We start from the raw sequence: 22,266 nt of genomic DNA, 5'->3' as shown, positions 1-22,266 counted from the left end.
CTACAGGTTGTTTTTAAGCCACTGTGATTATGAGAATTTGTCTGTGGCACAGAAAACAGAGCTGATGTCCTACAGGAATAATTCAGAAGCTAACCTAGGTGGATGCTATACAGTGTGTTTGTATCATAGCTGATGAAATCCTGAGATTAGGAAATCTTAATCTCATATAAGGGACTTCTATCAAATCTGTCTAAATTTTTTCTTCAGAAGGACATATTACCTTTACAGTCCTGAAAAGAAAACCCATCTGTGGGTAAGCATGAGTCTTGGTTGGAAAGTTTGTAAGGAGGACATTCTGAGAAAAGGAAAGTGGGTGGAAGGCCACCCATCCTATTTATTGGAATTCTGACTTAGAGGAGTGCCAAAGGCGGTGCCCCTAATTATTCCTTGACCTTTCCAAACAAGTCTGTGCACATGCAGACCCCTGGTGTTTACTGGAATCTTTATGCTTAACCTCTGGATGTCCTTGTTTACAGGACACTACAAACACATGTGTTCTCCAAATATTACTTACCCAACTGATTGTATTGGAAAGATAAAGTTTATCTCAAACTGCTGCTACAATAAAAGCTTAAGGAGGCAGGCAATTGAGGATGTTCCTATAGTCAGGCAGTCTCTTAGCCCTCTCTTTCACAGCAAACATTGTACCAGAGTAATCATTTATCCATCATTTAGGGTCTACTGGTCAGTCCCGGCACACATCTGCCCTCTGGCCATGAGGAAAATATTTTCTTCATCTTCCAAGGATTTTTGCTATACGTATATCCTTGAAAAAATTAGTCTAGGACAACTACTGTCACAAGATTTGGAGAATTGTTGCCAGCAGCTCTGAGGTTCTTTTAGCACTCTAGGTGAATTTCTATACACTTAGCATCATACAGTATGCAGAAGAGACCATTGTAATGTCTCATCCATGCCAAAAGGTCCATTTCATGCAGTAAAGTGGTAAGGAGGTAACTGAGCCTATTTTCTAAAATGACATGTATCTATAGTTTCTTTCTTGATCAATTTAGGTCACAGTCACTATCACTAATGTTTAGGTAATATTATACTTTGGTGCAGAGCCATAATATTTAAGTAATATTATACTTTTATTCGAATGTCTATGAACTTAAACACATCCATAGAAGAGAAGGTAGACTTTTATGCTCTGCTTCAAATGTAAATATATAAATGTATTATCCCCTTTTCAATACTTTTAAGTCTTGGTATTTTAGGATATATAAACATAAGACTAAAGAACATTACAGAACATTAATAAAATTCAGTGGATTCATTTCAGTTAAAACATTTTTAAGTTATAACTTTTCAGTTTTCACAAGTTTCTAGTGTTTTTTAATTCAGATTGTGACATGATGGATGAACTTAAATTCTGGGGTACTGGAACATCACGCCAGATAAATGATACTTTATTGATTTAGTAGTATTTGCTCAAGATGCAGTATTTAAGATCCTGGCAAAGATCAGAAGATGATGCGAACTTTACTGGAATAACTCTTAAAGTGATGGCCAAAGTAAGTGAGCACCCAAGAATTGTTTACTCAACTTACACCCTCAGGAGAAATTTTAAAGATGGATGATCTGGAGGCTAAGGGAAGTTGTCCTATTAAATAAGTTAAAATCTTTTTCCTAGTTTCTGGACCTAAGATCGTCTTGATTAAGAAATCACTTGTTGAAAGAGAATGTCAGTTCCTTTGGCAAAAGGATTCTGCAACACCTTTACAAATGTACAAGGTCATGATTCACTCAGTCTTTTCCTAGTCATATACTCAAGTAGATTTCTAATGGAAAAGAAAAGCATCCAAACATTTTGAGGACTATTGGACATTGACATTCAGAGACTTATAGTATCAGCCTGTCTCCTTTTTTGTGAGTATGACATATGGGGGTCAGTAAATAAGTAGAGCACTGAAAAAAAAAAAATAAGTAGAGCACTGGGTAATAATATGTAGCTCATAATAAATCTGTAGATCCACCCTAACCTTCTAATGTAAACTTAAGATAGACATATTTTATTGTTAGTACAACCCCCGCATTGGGTACTTGGCCTGTAAGGTAAGAAATATATAGTGGTGACAAACATTTGGAAACCCCTAAAATTGTATCCTTCATCATGAATGAAATAGCTTATCATCAAAGGTATCACATCCTTGGAGAGGTTGACAAAAAATTAATACCACACTTAAGGATTTAAACTCTTGCTCCATTTTGTATCTCCATTTAATTCACCAATATTTTTCTTTTAAACCAAATAGATCCTGGAAGATGGCAGTGCACTATCACAAACTCAACCAGTAGTAGCTCCCAATGCAATTGCAACTACCAGGCATGGTATGTGGACTAGACCTGAGGAACATGACATCCGTACATGACACGATCATGATTTAGCAAATATGTCGTTTTCTGTCCACATTGAAAATAGGTTTAGAAGCAGCTTTCACACTTGTATAGTTGACAATGGTTCACATCTACAATGTTTTTTTTTAAAATATATTTTTATTATTTTAGAGGGAGAGGGAGAGAGAGATAGAAATATCAACTATGAGAGATAATCATAGATTGGCTGCCTCCTGCACACCTCTATTGGGGATCAGTCCTGCAATCTGGGCATGTGCCCTGACTGGGAATCGAACTGTGACCTTTTTGTTCCTGTGTCGACACAACCACTGAGCCCCACGTGGCTGGGCTACAATGTTCTTTAGTTCTGGGCTAACTCTTGTGCCCATTAAAGATCTGGACTCTCTGGATATCCGGAAGAATACCTATGTGATCCATTGAATATATGACTTCTTATTAAAGGTATTGAATAGACAAGAAATGGCTAACAATTTGAAGGCTTTGGGAAATCACAGATATTCTAAGGGTGGGTAACAAATTATGAAGTCTCAGGAACTTACTACACCAGTAGAAGTTTTAGGGTTCACTGGCCAGAGGTTTTCCAGATTATTCCATCCAAAGTAAAAGCATATGACATCACTTTGCAAGCAACCCTGCAGCATAGAATAGACAACCCAACAGTTTCCATATCATTACATATATTAGTAAAGTTTATGGCAAGTGCCTATGAGAGAATCCAAAATAATCTCCTGGGGTTCTAAATTAAAGTTGTTTTATCTGCAATAGAGATTATAAATCTTTTTAAAAACAACTCTTACAGAGTCCGGGAAAAGATGAGTTACCTGGCCATGAAACAAGTTATATGTGTCTGGAACTATCTGTAATAAGCTGGGTTCTTGAAGATCTACTAAGTCATATACTTGGTTAATATCAGCAATAATCCAGTGCCAATAAAAAGTGATATAAACAGAGTTAAGCATGAGCAGTAAGAGGGCACAAACAAGCCACATGAATGGGTTGCCCAGAGCCCCTGCCATAGACAATTTATACACAGTTGCCCTTTCCCCAGCCCACACCTGTGGCTGTATGGAGAATTTTATGCATTCAACTGCTGAAATGGAAAAAAGCCTGAGCTTGGTTCCTGGATAATGTGAATACAAGCTCAAAATGTGAATGCAAGCCCAAAATGGATAGCAGCCATACTAGAGCCTCACTCATGGGTGACTTTGAAATCTTTGCAAAGGAAATTTACCCAGTGGGCAGATTTTCAGATAATTAATCTGGTTATCTACTTATTGAGAAATGGTTAGAGATTAAAATATGTAGTGGCCTGTGGCAATTGCTATTAGCTCAACCTACTACTCAGGGACCTCAAGAAAGACTGGAATACTGTGAACAAAGACATTTTGAATAGAATATACGAATGGATATATGAGAGAGGGTAGAAAATGCAAAGTTCTTTGTATCATACTAATGCTTGCCAAAGAGCATCAACCACAGAAAGCACCAATAACAAACTTGATAAAATAATTTACTTTTTACTTATTGCTGATAGCCAGTCTCTAATATCAGCCGTTTAGTACAGGGAACATATGAATGAAATGGCCATGGTGTTATAGAGGACATTTCAGTGGCCTGATGTCATGGGTTCTCACTTACAAAACTGAACAAAGCTGATCTAGTTGTTGCAATTGCTGATCTAGTTTCCAGCCTGTCAACAGCAGAAATGATGAGCTCCCGCTGTGGCACAACATTTTGAGGAGACCAACAAGCTACTTTGGCAAGTTGACAACACTGGTCCCGTTCCATTCTGACAGGGCCAGTGATTAATTCAGACAGGAATAGAGACATATGCTGTGTAAGCCGGCAGGACCTCCACCAGCACTACCACTGCAGAGCTTCAGGGTGTTTGATTCAATGGCATGGGATTCTACAGAAATATCACTTGGCAATTGTACCAATTTTATTTTTTAAAAAGATGCACAGGAATGGACCATAATTGTGGGATCAATATCAGTTGACCTAGAAGCTGTTGGACTGATAGAATATAGGAGTGGTCTGCTGAGTTGGTAAAATTGGCAAAGCTGAGTTGGTATCTCAGATGTGATACTTTCAGAGGATGAGGCACCGCACTCCAGGATGCAGCATATACCTGGGGGCAAAGATGTTTATATGGTTCTATGTACTTAATAGACGACATGAATCTGACACCCACTTGAAATAAGGAGTGGCCAAGTTTGCCATAATTTCCAATGATCCTTTAAGGGACATTTGCTTCCTGCCCCTGCAAAACCGAGTACTGCAAGATTAGAAACTCTAGGTCCCAATGTGAGAAATGTTTCAGCCAAAGACAAGAGGAAAAGTTCTGTTGGACCCTCAGAGATGGGTACTGTTTGGGGAGAAATGTGGCTTCAGATCCAATCCTGTATGACCTTTTCAGACTTGACCATAGTCAGTTCCAAAGGCTTTGATTGGCAGTCCTCATGAGAGAAAGCTCCATCCACACAAACCTTAGTTCGCAGCCAAGCCTTACAGTTTGATGGAGGGAGTTACTGTCAACTCAGGCCTGATCTCCAGGCCCTCATGTATATCTACATTCTTAGCCCAGGCACCATTCAGAGGCCTCCTAACCAGTGGGCCTCAACTGAGACTATTCCTTTACATCCTTACCAGGGTATCTTGACTAAAATCATTTTATTCCCGCTGCCTCCTCTACTCTTCCAGAGTTCTGGTTACAAAACGGCCAAACATGTGTCCAGGACTCCTTGGCAGCAAGACAGTTCCTCCATCTGCCCTGACTCACCTGATTCTCATCTGGTGCCTTCCTTGGGGTAAAAAGGGAACACTGGGCAGCCAATGCCTGTTTTGCCTCTTGCTTACACCACGGCAGCAAGTGAATAAAGGCTTGATTGTTACCTTTGGTCTGGCTGGTTGTCCTATGACCTTTTAAAACCTAGCAGCTCTTCAGGCACAGCACCAGCGGTAAGAAAAGGAGTCATCAGTTTGTCAGGGGTAATCGACCCTGATTATCAGGAGGAGGAGGGATTGCTATTACACAGTTTAGTCAGGAAGGAATATATTTGGTACATAGATAACTCACCTAGATGCCTTTTGGTGTATCTAGCCCAGTTCTGATGGAAAGTAAATAAATAAAATTACTTCAGCCCCAGAAGGGCATAGTGACCCCACTTTGGCATGAGTCTGTGTCCTGCAATCAGACACTTTAAATCATCCCACTGTGCTGATTTAACACAAAGTTTCCTTTTTTGTACAAGACTGACACACCAAATGCCATAGTTGAGGGAAACAAAATTGGAGAGGGAGGGAGGGAGGAAGGGAGGAAGGGAGGGAAAGAGAGAGAGAAAGAGAGAGAGAAAGAGAGAGAGAGAGAGAGAGAGAGAGAGAGAGAGAGAGAGAGAGAGAGAGAAGAGAAGGTATCTTTTGCAACACCAAAACATTGGGGGCTGCAATCTGTCTTCCCAATCTTCTACTTCTAAGATTCCCACAAGCACGTGCCCATTAGAAAGCTGGAAAAACTGCTGCCAAAATGTATATGAAGTGGGTCCACACAGTACAAGGGATGTGCTGTGGTGCACACTGGGATGAACCCTAGATTCCCACCAAAAGAAGCAGTGGGAGTGTTGCTGACAGTGTTATTGGAACATAGCCTTCAACTCCCAGCCCCTGCAGGGCTTGTCTTTACTGCAGAGGTTGGGATTTTCCACGTCATACTCATCTCACACAGCCATATTGAATGACATATAGGAACAGTGTACAAAAGCCTGGCTATGTTGGTCCCAAACAAGATGTCTCTGATGGATTATAGATGGCCCATGGGTTGGCTGTCAGTATGTCTCCCTAAACAATACTGCTTCTTTCCCTGCCATTCTGCAGTTATGTATCCCAAGAACACCCCCTAACAGCCTGTACAATAATCTCCAATGCGAGCCTGCTTTTTGGAGTACGCAATCAGTTTTCTTCTTCTTTTTTTAATTTGAATTATTAACATTCTAAAGAACCATAGCCTGAGAGTATAATCTTTTCATTCCATTCACTTCTTTCGAGCTCCCATTCAATCTAAAATATAACTTTACAAATTAAATGCCATGTATTGCATTATTTAGTTACAAGCTTGGTAGTGGATTTGCATTTTAGTCTTGACAAGTACTGAAAAAAAAAATTCAGTATTCGCTTCTGAAAAATTCGGAGCCATAGTACATAAAACCATGTATAGGTAAGAATAGAATTAAAGAATGGGGAACTCTAATAGTCTTGTATGACACTTTTGGGTGTTACTCAAAGTTCAGAGTTTGTAAGCTTTTGTATAGGGCAGGTTCTATAGACTGAATATTTATGTCTCTCCCCCCAACTTTATATATTGAATTTCCAACCCCCAGGGTGGTGGCATTTGGAGATGAGCCTTTGAGAGGTGATTAGGCTCTGCCCCCATGAATTAGATGAGGGCCCCAAGAGCCCCCTCACTCTCCTTCCAACTTGTGAGGTTATAGCAAGAAGACAGCCTTCTTTGAAGCAGGAAGCAGGTTCTCACCAGGGACCAAATCTGCTGGCACCTTGATCTTGGCCTTCTCTGCCTTCAAAAATGTGGAAATACATTTTAGTATAAGCCACTCAGTCTATTGTATTCAGTTATAGCAGTCTGAGTAGACTAAGGCAGCAGGTTAGACTTACTGAAATGATGAATTCCAGAAATTTCCTGCAGATCCTATCAATTGGAAGAAAACATGACTTCCCAATATTAAAACTATTCTATTGGAGACCAAGTTGTGGGAAAAGATAAAGTTATGTTTTTAAAAATGTTTTGATAGGTCAAATAAGTGCAAATCTTAGGAAAACGACAACACCTCTCTACTGTAATATATGTCATACACACAAACAATGATAAAGCTGACACCATTGTAATTGATTCATTTTTGTAATTTTAAAGGGAAACATTCTGTAGGTCAGATTTTTATTTAAAAAGACCTCATAGTCACTTGAATCTTTGCTAAAGCACAGGTCTCCAGGTCCCAATCTAGACCCTGTGGGACTCTGTCTTTAATAAATGCCCAATAAAATTTTTATGAGGCCGAAACTGGTTTGGCTCAGTGGATAGAGCTTTGGCATGTGGACTGAAAGGTCCCGGGTTTGATTCACTTCAAGGGATGTGCTTTGGTTGCGGGCACATTCCCCAGTAGGGGGTTGCAGGAGGCAGCTGATCAATGTTTCTAACTCTCTATCCCTCTCCCTCTCTGTAAATATATATATGAAAGAAATTTAAGTTTCACTGCGAAAACATTATTTCATTCAATTAATACACTGATCTTTGGTATTACAAGTGACCAATATTGAATGAAAAGAAAATGTGTTTCTGAATACATTATGCTTACTTTCATGCAAATTAAGTCAGCATAATTCAATGTGAAATAGTAGCTAAATGAATTCAGTAACTGTCAACAGAAGGATCAAATATGTTAAGCTTATGTAAAATTAAGAAAGTCTGCATTTATACTCTTTTTATCAATAGTATACAAAATAGGGAATTCTTACTAATTATAGTTTCAAGTATAGGTATTAGTTTAACTTATTTGAATTATAAATAAAATGATTTGATGATTTAATTGAACTTCAGTTCTGTTGTATGACATTTATCTTTTGTATACTACTGTAACATTATTATCCCTTTCCAAATTGAGCAGGCCAGAAATATTCAAATTGTCTAAAATCCAACCTTTGATTGAAAGAATATGTTAAAAGATGTAACTTTGTTTATTCATTCATTTAGGCTACTATTTTTTTGACTTGCTCTCAGTATGTTCAATAACACTCATTCATTGACATAAAGTAAGCATTTTGAAAGGAAACATCACATTCTTGAATGAGTTCATAAGATAATTTTACATTTCTCATTATTTCCTTTATAGAATAATATTTCTATGACTAAGGAAAAACAGTGAGTTATGTAGATAGCAAAAGTAAAATCTGCTTTAAAGGCAACTCAATATTTTATCTATCAAAATTCTATTTATAATCATGAATTAGTTTCAAAGACACCCTTGTTCCATATGTCTTAATTGAAATGTAATACAGGATTTGGCGAAAGTAGGTTTACAGTTGTGAGTATGCGAAACACAGTTTATTCTTATATTACTATTTATTAACTATTGTATTATTTGCCATACAAATAACCAATTTTTGCCCCACCTTCTATTGCAAAAGACTGAAGTCTTAAGGAAAGAAATATCTATAGAGAGAATGCATAAAAGTAAAGACAGAAGAAAGGAGGAAGGAAGAGAGGAGGGGAGGGATGAAGAGAATGAGATTGAAAAGAAGGCAACCTCTAAACTTGCCTTGCTTTAATTCTCAGTGATAAGAATATAAGTCTAAGGTTTTAGAGTAGGCATTCTCTATCAAGTTCCAAAGTTAATGTTTAAAGGTTTCTTCTTTTAAGTGTCTTACAGACTATCCAAATGGTCACAAAGGGGTCAATCACTAAAGTATATATTTGTATATTTCTATCTTTGGTTGCTTTAAAAGTAGTAAATATATGATCTTTTTATGAAAACCTACTTTTTCTATGGGAAGAGAATATTAACTTAGCTGAAAAAACTGAAGAGCAATGAAAAAAACAACAACACACCAAACATTCTAAATGCTAACTTGTGTGTTTTGACCTTTAAATATATATATATACACACACACACACACACACACACTTGAGTCTCAGTGCACAAAAATTCATGCACTGTAGGGGGTGTTCCTCAGCTCAGCCTGCACCTCTCCAATCTGGGACCCCTCGGGGGATGTCTGACTGCCTGTATGATGGGGCCTAAACTAGCAGTCAGACATTCCTCTCACATTCTGGGACTGCTATCTCCCAACTGCTTGCCTGCCTGCCTGATTATACTCTAACCACTCCCCTCGCAGCCTAATCGACACCTAACTGCTCCCTGTCAGCCTGATTGCTCCCAATTGTCCTTCCCTGCAGGCCTGGTCATCCCTAACTGCCCTCCCTTGCAGGCCCAGTTGCCCTCAACTACCCTCCCTGCTGACCATCTTGTAACCACATGGGGGTGGCCATCTTGTGTGAGAGCGTGATGGTCAACATATTACCTCTTTATTATATAGGCTATATATATGTGTGTGTGTGTGTGTGTGTGTGTGTGTGTGTGTATATATATATATATTTTTTTTTTAAAGTTTGGTTGACATCCTAAAACTTTGGTAGCAGTTGAATTAGCAAAAAGGAGATGTAGGTGCTTCCCAGGCAGGTGAAGTAAGAGGTGATGTCCTTCTGCCAAAATGGAAAGGCAGAAATGATATTTGTTAGTAGTTGTGAACTAATCCTCAAATTATTCAAATATCAAATAATCAAATAATTGATAAACATTCTTCTAGGGGATGGAAATTGTTTTTTGTAGGAAGTTTTGTGTGTGTGAAAGAAGTCCACAGTCATCCTCACCTTTGGCCTCGTACCTTCTATTCATAAGCAGGTAGAATTTCATTTTAATATATTTTCCTTAAGGGGTCTGAGGTTAGATAAGATCCAGCATCCTGATTCGATGTGAAATTATTTCCATGACTTGCTTTATTATTGCTTTTCTGATTTTCTGCAATAAATAATTCTCTGTAACAAATATCCTCTTATTTCTTTTTTATGCCACACTCCCATGAGAAAAAAGTATCTGACTTATGCTGTTTAGGAAATAATTTAAAAATTATGTGTCAGTAATTGCAGAATGCATTAAACCAGCAATATGATTGGCATGGATTATTGAATATTAGTTATGTTTGTATTCATTTCTGCTTATCTCAAAGACTAAGCATTAAAGAAAAACAAAATTAATATATTTGAATATTTGTTCCAGGAGAGATGATGTAGCCCTACCTCTTACTGAAGAAAACTTATCAAAGAAGGCTAAATCTGTCCTTTTTTATAGATAATAAGAAAGGTTTTAATGAAGGTGAAGCAAAGGAAAATAACCTTTAAATTTTTTCATTGCTCTATTCTTTCTTTTTTTTTTAAATACATAGAAATTTGAAATTGTAATAGTGTATGTCAGGAGGATTATATACCTTAATTTTTTAAGTTGATTATTAGAGAGAGAGGAAGAAGGTAAGAGAGAGACAGAAAGAAAGAGAGAGGGAAACATTGATCTGAGAGTAAAACATTGATCAGCTGCCTCTTGCCAGGGATTATGTGCACTAATCAAAAACTGAATCATAAAACCATTTGTTGCACATGACTATGCCCAACCAATTGAGCCACACCAGATAGGGTGAGAAGTCTATTCTTTATATATATATATATTTTTTTTTTTTTTTTTTTTTTTTATTGATTTCAGAGAGGAAGGGAGAGGGAGAGAGAGGTAGAAACACCAATGATGAGAGAAGAAAGAATACTTGATCAGCTGCTTCTTGCACAATGTCCACTTGGGACTGAGCGTGCAACCTGGGCATGTGCCCTTAGCCAGAATTGAACCTGGGACCCTTCATTCTGCAGGCTGACGCATTATCCACTGAGCCAAACTGACGAGGGCCAGAAGTCTATTCTTAATTGTGAGCATTATTTTGTTGTTTCCTTTTGCATCAATCCATAACTTAGGTCCAATTATACAATATAAGGGTTACATTACTAATTAGATAAAATACCATAATCATGAGTATGTACAACATAAATAAAACTAAGACTTAGTCAAGGTTTAGAAATATATTTGAACTTAAATGAAAAAAAAAAAAAAAAGAATACAACCAGTGTGGCTTGATGACAGAGTGTTGACCTATGAGCCAGGAGATCACAATTTGATTCCTGATCAGGATTGTAGGTTCAATCCCAAGTGTGGGGTGTGCAGGAGGCAGTTGATCAATTATTATTTTTTATTATTGATGTTTCTATCTCTATCTTCCTCTCCCTTTTCTTGTTGAAATAATATATATATATATATATATATATATATATATATATATATATATATATAATAGAGATAATATTACTCAGGTCTATAAAAAATTATATTGAGATATAGTTTTTAAGAATTTTTATCTCAGCTCTGAAACCAGACCATAAAATACCCAGAATTTTATTTGAAAAAAAAAGAAAAGAAATGTTTTTCTTTCTACTATGTAGGTCTATAAAGCAAATAGGTACCCTTTTATCAGCAGCCTTAATTGCCAGATTCAAGTAAAGGATGGAAAAGGTAATTTGAAAGAAATTTCTTCCTGAAGCAATTAATAAAGACTAGCAGTTAAGTCCTAAGAATTGTAAATTATAAACTATTCATAGCACAAACCAAAATAACACTTAAAATAAAACTTGGAGCCCCTTCTTAAGCTTATAGTAGTGATTCATTATAGTCTTAATTCATTAACAAACATCTGTTGGTCACAATATATTATACAATCGAGTTATTGACTTAGACCCTGACAGAGTTAAAGAATGGGTGTTTTGTTCCCTGCTACTGTGGAATTCATCATCTACTAAAAGATTTAGTTTTAAAAGTTACTAACAAATTGCAAGGGGTATTGAAATAATATTTTTAAGAGATAGACATAAGAACAGGATTTAATAATGATTAACATTTATTGTTACAATAAATACTAACATTTATTATAACATAATAATAACACAAGCATTGTTTGAAGCACTTATTAAATGTTAACTTTTGATTCTTCACAACAAACTGTCTGAGTGGAGTGATTTCATTTGTTGTGAAGAAGCTTTTGATTAGGTTAAGATCAGGTAAGTCTCAGTCAGGAGGTAGAAGGCTGGGACAAGAAAAGATTAAGCAAAGAATATATATTCATAACCCATGAACACAGACAATAGGAGGGAAAGATTGTGGTTGGGTAAGGATTGGGTGGAGGAGGGCAAAAAGGATAAAATGGAGACATCTGTAATACTGTCAACAATTTTAAAAAAACAAACCTAATAAATGGTAAAGTTTTGTTTTCAAATCTATGTCAATTCAATCTAGTCATATCTGTTAACCACTATGCTGTACCAAACAGGTAGTTGTTCAACAACAAAAACACCTACTAACTTATGTTTATATAGAGTTTTAGTAATTACATATAAAGAGTTATTTTATTTGGTATCTAATTTGATTTTTACATTTACCCTGTGAATAGCTTGAACTTTTACCTCATTATGTAGAAGGAAAAGCTAATATTTTGAATGGTTATGTATGGGCAAACTTCTGGTAAATGACAATGTTCTGACTCAAAGAAAGAATTCCTAATATATAGCAGTAGTATTTTATGTGTTACTCTGATATACTAAAGTACTGTGTAACCTGCTTAGCGGCTATTAAAATAAAAATGTCATAATTCCTGCTAATAAAATGGTAAGAAAAGAATTAGTTTTCTGGCCCTCTGAGGGGCCATGAATAGGATTTATCTTCATTATTTACTATTTTCATTTCCAAACTCATCGCATTTAAAATAATTTTAGATTGCTAATTTCACATATACTGACATTTTAAGAGAAAATAAGTTAAATATCATAATGAATGACATTCAAAAATTCATTTAATTAGTTAAGAATTGATATAAAAATTCTCTTCTGTATCTATACTGTAATTTTCTGATCCAGAATTTCAAAGAAATATCCTTTTTTTTTCTCTTTTATAATGATATAGATAAAAATAAGTTACTATTTCAAGAAATGTCTATTACTGAAATTTAAGTTTGTGAGTCAATACAAAACTTTCCTTATCCTTGTCAATATTCTCCTTTAAGACTCAGATTTTATTTGGCTCACTGACTAAACCTATAAACTCTGTAATAATCTGTCTAATATCAAGCAAATATCTCCCTTATGAGATCCATGAGCATATATTTAACCCCATTAGCCATAGGTACATGCAAATTAAACCATGATGGGAAGATACTATGCATCCATTAGAAAACAAAAAATCCAATTAAAAAATGGGCAAAGGACCTGAATAGAAAGTTCTCCAAAGAGTACATAAAGATATTCAATAGTTTGAAATGATGCTCAACATCACTAATCATTAGAGAGATGCACATTTAAATGACAATAAGGTATCACCTCTTACCTGTCAGAATGGTCATCCTCATTGATTCAACAAACAACAAGTGCTGGTGAGGATATGGAGAAAAGGGAATCTTCCTGTGTTGTTGATGGAAATGCAAATTGATGCAGCCTCTGTGGAAAGCAGTATGGAGCTATCTCAAAAAATAAAACTGGAACTGTCCAAGTATCCATTAATAGATGAGTGGATAAAAAATATGTGGTACATTTACACAATGTAATAAAAAAAGAGAAGGAAATCTTACCTTTTGCAACAGCATGGATGAATCTGGAGAGCAATAAGCCAGTCAGAGAAGGACAGGTACCGTATGATTCACCCATATATATGGAATCTAATGAACAAAATCAACTAACAAGCAAAATAGGGAGACTTATATAGAAAGAGCAGGTTGAAGCTGTTAGGGGTGGGAGGATGATGGTGGAAGGATTGAGCAAAAAAGAAAAAGAAAAAAAACCACCTTGTGGACATGGACAACTGTGGAGATTTTCAGGTGGAGAGATGGTGGGAAAGGTGAAGGAGGGTATAGAGGGGTAAATTGTGATGGACAAAGACAGGAATTGATGTGATGAGTGTACAGGTGATGTGTTGTAGAATTGTGCATCTGAAACCTGTATAATTTTGTTAACCAGTGTCATCCCAATAAATAATTAAAAAAAGAATGCTAAAATAAAAAGTGATTATTCCAAGTATTACAGTGGATGTGCAGAAACTAGATCTCTTATAATTTTCTGATGGAATTATAGAATGACATAGGCATTACTGAAAAAATGTTGAACATTTTTTATAAAAGTAATCATTCAATCCAGAATGCCACAGGGAATGTGCCTTGACCTAAAAAAAATTAATTAAGTAAGTAAAAAAATAATAATAAACTATTTAACCCTAAACAAAAAGACTTAGAACAAGAACAACAAGAAAAGTCCAAAGTAAGTAGAAGGAAGGAAATAATAAAGATCAGAGCAGAAATAAATGGCATGGAGAGTAAGAAAACAAACAATACAAAAGACCAAGAGCTGGTTCTTTGAAAAAAATAGACAAAATTGGTGAACCTCTAGTCAGACTCAACAAGAAACAACAAGAAAGGACTAAAATAAATAGAATCAGAAAAAAAAGAGGTGAAGCAACAACTGACCCCAAAGAAATACAAAAAATATACTATGAACAATTATATGCCAATAAGCTGGACAATGTGGATGAAATGGATAAATTCCTAGAAATACACAATGTTCCAACACTGAATCAGGAAGTATCAGACAATCTCAATAGACCAAAATAAAAAAAATAAAAATAAAAAACATGAATGAAATTAAAGTAGTATTCAAAAAAATTCCAGCAAAGAAAAATTTTGGACTGAATAGCTTCATAGGGGAGAGAAGGATCTCTTACCCTTTAGATAGCCTGGAGGGACCTGAAGAGTATTATGCTAAGTGAAATAAGCCAGCCACAGAAAGACAAATACCACATGATCGCACTCATATGTGGAATCTAATGAACAAATTAAACTGATAAACAAAATAGATCCAAAGACATGGAAGCATGGAATAGAATGATGAATCTCAGAGGGAAAGGGGGAGAGGTGTGGGAAGAGGCCAGGCAAAGAAATTATATACATACTAAAAGCTCAGTGTACAAATTCGTGTACTGGTGGAGTCCTGATGAGGATGGAGAGGGGCCTGGACACGATCAGCCCTCTGAGCAGGCAGTGGGATGCCCTTGCTGGCCCGGGATTCAGATCTGTCCTGCTGACATTTGTGCTGGTTGTTGGGAGCCACCTGGATGGCCACTTTTATATCCTTTCTTCCTTGCAGAGCATGTAGGGAAGGGAAGCACTCCCGGTGCCTGATGCCAACTTCTAGGAGTCCGGTGGTGTTGTTGGGATCATCATGGTGATACTGGTCCATTGGTGCCTGGCCTGTTCTCTGGAGATTGGATCTGCAGGATTACTGAGGGAGTGAGTGGCTGTTGCCTGGATAATGAGCTGCCAGGATGGGTCGGCCAGCTGAGTAGCACTCCTGCTGTGGGAGCATACTGACCACAAGGGGGCAGCTCCTGCATTGAGCATCTGCCCCTGGTGGTCAGTGCATGCGTAGAGACTGGTTGATGGCCATTCTGGTCATTTGGTCGTAATGGTCAATTAGGCTTTTATATATATAGATATGCATATCCCATGGACAGACAATAGTGTGGTGAAGGCTTGGGGAAGTGCAGGAACAGGGTGGAGGGATAGCTGTAATATGTTTAATAATAAAGATTAATTGCACACACAAAAGAAGAAGAGATAAAGAAAACTGTATGTTGTTACTATATATAGTTAATACCGGAAAATAAATCCCTCTGAATGGTGAAAGTCTTGACCTATAAGAGGTGAAGCAACAACTGACCCCAAAGAAATACAAAAAATACTATGAATAATTATATGCCAACAAGGTGGACAATGTGGATGAAATGGATAAATTCCTAGAAATATACAGTGTTCCAACATTGAATCAGGAAGTATCAGAAAATCTCAATAGAGAGAAAAAAACAGAAAAACAAAAACTAATGAAAATATTTTTTATGGACTTCTTATAGATCAAGACTTTCACCATTCAGCCCAGCTAGAAATGCAGGAGGTCTCTCAAACTTTTTCTCTGGATATGTCTTCTTTGCACTCAAAGATTCCTAATTAGAAGTATTACCAGTCTCCTTTTCAAGGGAGTTCACAATTTCTTGTTCCCCTGGGTGTCTGCCTGTTGTGTCACTGGTCCTCTGAAGCAGCAATAAGTCACCCTACAATTTTTTATTTTCAGAGGCCCCAAGGCTTATAGTGTATGCAGGTCCCCTTTGTGACCCAAGTTGAATTACACAGAAACTGGTTCCTCTGATAGCCCCCTGACAAACAGAATGCTGGGTGTGTACTCCACTCTACTCTTCTGCTGAGGGGAGGCCTATGAGCTGCATTGGCCTCTGTCTCTTGTGCCATGGGCCTCTGGAGCAGCAGCATACCACCTTGATCTTTTTCCTTCTCAGTGGCCATCAGGTTTCTATGGTGTACTGGGTACTGTCTGCACTCTAAGGCTGGATGGAAGCTAGTCTATTAAGCAACTCCAGGGAAAAGTTATTATGTTGAATGTATGGTTCAGTCTTCTCTTTCCCGCTCCATGAAACAGCTGAGAGCCAGGATTTTTCTCCTGATCATGTAGCACTACACTGCGGGATGGATAATGGCATGAAGATGCCAACATTTTGCCTACTAGCTATGAATTAGCTGATCTTTCACTTCTCTGAGGCACAAGAGTCTCCTAACTGATTTGTGATTTCTCACAAAGAAAATTGGTGCATGTATTGTTGAATCAATGTATCTCTAATGGTAGGTAGTAGGAGGGTCTGGGACTTTCTATACTGAATGCTTATTGTCACTAATTAGTCTATGTAATCTCACTTTTGTTTATTTGTGTGTTTAATATATTTTATTGATTTTTTACAGAGAGGAAGGGAGAGGGATAGAGAATTAGAAACATTGATGAGAGAGAAACATCGATTAGCTGCCTCTTGCAGACCCCCTACTGGGGATGTGCCTGCAACCAAGGCAGGCCAACTCTCTATCCACTGAGCCAAACTGGTTAGGACTCACTATATATATAAATATATTTTATAAATATATATACACTTTATAAATATATATACACTTTATAAATATATATACACTTTATAAATATATATTTTATATTTATATATTTTATATTTTATATTTATATATTTTATATTATTTTATATTTTATATTATATATATTTTATAAATATATATTTTACATTTATATTTATATTTATATTTTATATTTATATATTTATATTTATATTTATATTTATATTTATATTTATATTTATATATATACACACACATATACAAATGCAAAGACATTAGGGAAATTGCAAAGAAAATACCTCCAAAAAAGGATGTGCTTCCATATAAAGACAGTGGTTAAAACCAAGTATCAAAGCATGAGTTTTAGCAACAATACACCTCTATTAAGAAAGCTCAAATAGGAACTCCTCCCACACATTTATTCAATTCAAACTATCTGATCAATGTAGATAAGTCTTTAGATATTTATCAGCCTGGGGAAAGAGATAATTGTCAGCTTCACAATCTCAAAATAAATAATGTCACATTATGTCAATTATAAAAATGGATGTAAATGTGTTGTCAAAGTAAATATTTTTTCCAGATATTCCATAAAATGCTTTGAAAAGATAGTTTAGACCAATTGCATTTCAGGAGCTTGTCTACATGGGGAAATGAATGCTCTGAGACAAATGCACTTGGTGTACTATGTCTGTGTGTTTAACGCATTTTATTAAAGGTATTCTGTCTCAGATGTCATTCTTGATTCTGCACTGTCCTTTCCTCAAATGTTCCTGCACATCATCATATCTTAATCTAGAAACATTGACACATGAGAGAAACATTGATCCCTGACCAAGGATTGAACCCAAAACCTATGTGTGTGTCCTGACTGGGAATCAAAACCATCAGTTTTTGGTCTGTGGGACCATGCTCCAACCAACTGAGTTTTACTGGCCAGGGAAGATCATCATAATCTTTTTACACACTACACTCATCATGAAATTTCTCATCTGCATTAAATTTATATTATTGTTGTTTTTTTTAGAACTCTTTTGTCTATCATCTTGCACTATCTGTATTTTTCCTTAGAACTAGTAGGAAAACACCTAACATGGTGACTGGAACATTTTTCAGATACAATGAATGGCTTATTAAATATTTTCTGTTGCATTTGTATCTCAGGCTGAAAGTTCTGTTCCAGTCAGACTATTCTCAATTTCTCAAAAAAACATACCGCACTGTCATTTCTAGAACACCTCTACTAGATTTTCTCTGGTGTTTCTCTGTACATCCTTTAATGTACAGCTTGAACTGTGCCTTCTTCATGAACCTTTCTCCTGTTATGTCAATTTCCCCCACCGAGCTTTACTTCTTCTGAGTGGCACCATTTATAATGCTCTCCAGGGATTTGAGGCCTCACTCACATAATGTGCCATAATAGAGGGAGTATTTTCATTCCAACCATATCCTTTGCTTTTGTATTTTAAAGAAAATGTCTCATGCTTCTGTGTCCCTCTCACATAAATCTCTTCATAGTTTAGAACTTGAAAGTCAATACACAGGAGAGATTCACTTATTCAGTAAATCTGGCATTATTTGATGCTAGGAAATGCTTTAAAATTTTTAACTTATACTTCCATACCTTGAAATGTGCCAGGGACTATTCTAAGTGCTTTATGTTTATTATGTCATTTTAGCTTCCTAAGGACTTTATTAAATAGGTACTGTTTATTTTACTGAAATATAAAATTACAGATAAGGAAACTGAGATACTAAGATTTATGCAACATCCTTCAGTTTTACATATAGAAAATAAGTTGTAGAGCCAGTTTTGATCCCAAGTAATACAGATACAGTATCTTTAAATGCTGGAATTATTTATATGTTAAAACTCTCTTTGTCCTCAATAAGCTTGCAGTTCCTTAAGGAGAGAGGATTGTGTAAATATATTAATGCAATGCAATTTCTTCAGTGGTAAGATAGGCTTGCATAAGGAAGTGGGTAGAATAATTAATTTTACATGAAGTAGGGGAGTAGAGAGTCTGGTAGCTAATCTGAAAGTTGAGCTGAAACTTGAAAGGCAAGTAATTGCTTGAGAGTTAAATAAAGTCACATAGGGACAAAAGAATCATGCCATTTGGGGAAATTTTATGTGGTTTGGTATATAGGGCTAGTTGCCAACCAGTATCTATTCTGTTTCCCATTTATTTTAGCACTGATTTTGTTTGTAAGGGCAATGTGTTCAGTCTCCCTTGTAGCTGGATTTAGCCATATGATTAAGTTCTGGCCAGTGAGGTGTAAAATTCAGGTTTGTGTGGAACTCTGATAACAACTTAGGGACATCAATGTATACCTTAAAACTTTTTTTCTAAATAGGAGAAAAAGATACATTTCTATTCTGTTTAAATCCCTGGTTTTTTAGTTCTTCTGTTATGTGAAGTGGAATAAAATTCTTGATATAGAGTAACTGGAACATAGATTGAGGGAGTAGTCCTTGTTAAGGAAGAAATTTTGAAAATACGTGAAGACAGAAAATAAAATATATTATATCTATGTAAGTAACTTATACTTTTTCTCATAAGTCCATGTTTACCAATCCTGGCTAATTTATAATCACCTGGATGCTTTACGTAAAATGAAAAGCATATAACTTTCAGGTCACCCCCTAATGTAATTGAGTTAATTTCTAGGGAAGAGATTTTCAACCTTTGATGCACATTTCAGTCATGATACCCAGGCCACACCTTGACCAAGTATGTCAGAGTCTCTGGGGGAAACTCAGGCATTATTATTGCTAAAACTCTCCTCAAGTTATTAAATTCTTCAGCCATGAGTGAGAAACACTGCTGTAAGTGACAGGCTTGGAAAGTCTTATGAGAATTTTAATTTGAAGAGATTTCATTTATATGTTATCATTTTGACTGCAATGTGAAGGATCAATTGATTAAGAAAAAAATATGATTTAGAATGAAATGTGTTACTTTTCTCTAAATTGTTCAAAAAAGCTTTCTTTGGAGGAATAAAATATCAGTTTTGTACATTAGCATGAGTAGCCGTGCTTCCCTGAGCGTGATATCCTAGTAAGGCTCCTACTAACTATATCAATTGGTGGTGCTTTGGCTGCAGCTATTGGAAGCTACATGAAAACCAATTAGATCAATAAGGGTATTTATTTATTTATTTATTTATTTATTTATTTATTTATTTATTTAAAGTATATATTTTATTGATTTCAGAGAGGAAGGGAGAAGGAGAGAGAGAGAGATAGAAACATCTATGATAAAAAGAATAATTAATCGGTAGGGTCTGGCACACTCCCTACTGGGAATCAGGCCCAAAACTTAGACATGTGCCCTAACTTGGAATTGAACCTTGACCTCTTGGTCCATAGGTCGATGTTCAACCGCTGAGCCACACTGACCAGGCAATATGGGTATTTATTATTGCACCTAACAAAGTTCAAAGATTAGGTGCTTCCAGATTTAGTTCACTCGTCAGATCAATGGCAGCATTAAGCACTTCCACCTTGCTCCTCTGACATTCTTGGTGGAAGACTTTTGGTTTGGTGGAGATCCAAGTGGTACATGTAGCTAGCAATATCTAGAGACAGGAAGAATAACATGTATTTTTGTTCTTTATCAAGAGTGAGGACAATGTCTCAGGATCCTTTCAAGCCCATTTTCTCTCATGTTTCATTGGTCAGAATTACATGTTCATTTTTATTATAAGCAATCATTGTCTTAAGGAAATATGGTCATGATTGCCTACTCTCAATTCTACCTGTTTTCTGTGGATTTTATTGAAATTTGAGCTTTAGCCCAAATTACAGTCAACCTTTTAGAAAACATTGTCTATGGTAAAATATCCAGCCAGAGAAAATCCCAAGTACAATGGGAGTTTTAAATAAACACTAAGACAACCAGAACAAAAACTGTGAGTGCCTGAAGAGAAAGGAGAGAATGAGGCTTTGTGTAGAGTCAACCAGATGGAGAGAATGTGGAGACAGAAAACTGAAGCCTGAGGACTTGCTTGTGTTGTCAGCACAGTGTGGTAAAGGGCACATCACTGAGTCTAAAAACACCTACACTGACTCTGTTCTTAATTACATTGTGTGCTGAACAAGTCACTTAATCTTTCTTGGTCTCAGTTTCTTCAGTATAATGATTATAATACTTTGTAGACTTCATGTGATTTTTAAAAATGAGAAAATTAAATACAAAGTTTACAACATATAAATTCTACATATCATGTACGTTTTTTTTTTTTTCCTTTTTTTAAGGGGAGAATGTGAACACAGTCCCCCACTACCACAAATTATGCAGTTGAGTTTCCCACATTTGGGGAAATCGTAGGGGTCAGCACATCTGGAGTGCAATGGATAAGCTTCTCCCTCAGAAAACCACCTTGGTGATCATGGTATCTCCCCTGCCAGGTAAGTATATCATCATATAAGTTTTTAGCACACATTTTACAGATGTTGTAATAATAATTTGTACAAGAAAAGTTCTTGGAATGCTTAACATGTTTTTATTAATACGAAGTTCACCATTTCTTTTCTTTTTCTATGACAGAGCTTTTACTATGTCCAGGTTAATACATGATCTCTAATTCAGGCGACTAGAAGGTGGGACTGATAGTTGTAGGGATTAAACAAAAGGTAAATTTGGAACCTGAGTCACAGTGGAGGAGGACATGTTAGGTTAATACATTATAAAACACTGGATAACAAGAATATTCACAGACAGACTAATATCCTAGGATAGCAGAAATAAGTGCCACCAAGAGTTGAGGGGTAGGATGGTTACTTGACAAATTACTTTTTCTTTTGGGGCAGTAATAGTTCTGCCCTCTTAGCCTTCCTGCTCCTTACTCTAACCAGGATAGTATAGACACAGGACGGAGCGTAATTGTCAAAGTGCGTGTGCCCAGTGTCTCTGTAGAGACAGTGAGGTTCTTGACACACAGTGAGGTTCTGCTACCCCTCGTATGGTTACTTATCACCCACCAGAGTGTTTTCCTCATAGAAGATGAAAAATAAATATTTGTTGATATAAACTGTTTCTTAAAACTAATGGCTTACATATACCTAAGCAGTCTATATATGAAAAATAGAAATTATGCAAGGGGTATATGGCTATAGTGGCTTAACAGAAAGGAGTTAGCTGCTTCATGCCAAATTAGCATTTAGTAAGAGCATAGTAAGAATATGATACATTCATTTTTCAGTTCTGGATTTGGGCTGATACAAGATTAGATGATGAATCAGAAAAC

General features: G+C 36.3%; 1 non-coding gene across 1 annotated transcript; it reads right to left on the bottom strand.

Moving 5' to 3' along the window:
- Nucleotides 1-21,271: 21,271 nt before the first annotated feature.
- On the bottom strand, nucleotides 21,272-21,435 carry LOC118731118. Its single transcript, XR_004991810.1, has one exon. It is a non-coding gene; the product is annotated as a U1 spliceosomal RNA (small nuclear RNA).
- Nucleotides 21,436-22,266: the final 831 nt, after the last annotated feature.

The sequence above is a fragment of the Pipistrellus kuhlii genome, unplaced genomic scaffold (genome assembly GCF_014108245.1).
Source record: "Pipistrellus kuhlii isolate mPipKuh1 unplaced genomic scaffold, mPipKuh1.p scaffold_m20_p_3, whole genome shotgun sequence".
NCBI lineage: Eukaryota > Metazoa > Chordata > Mammalia > Chiroptera > Vespertilionidae > Pipistrellus > Pipistrellus kuhlii.
Note: the sequence above shows the minus strand (reverse complement) of the source record. Positions and strands in the feature narration are given on the sequence as shown.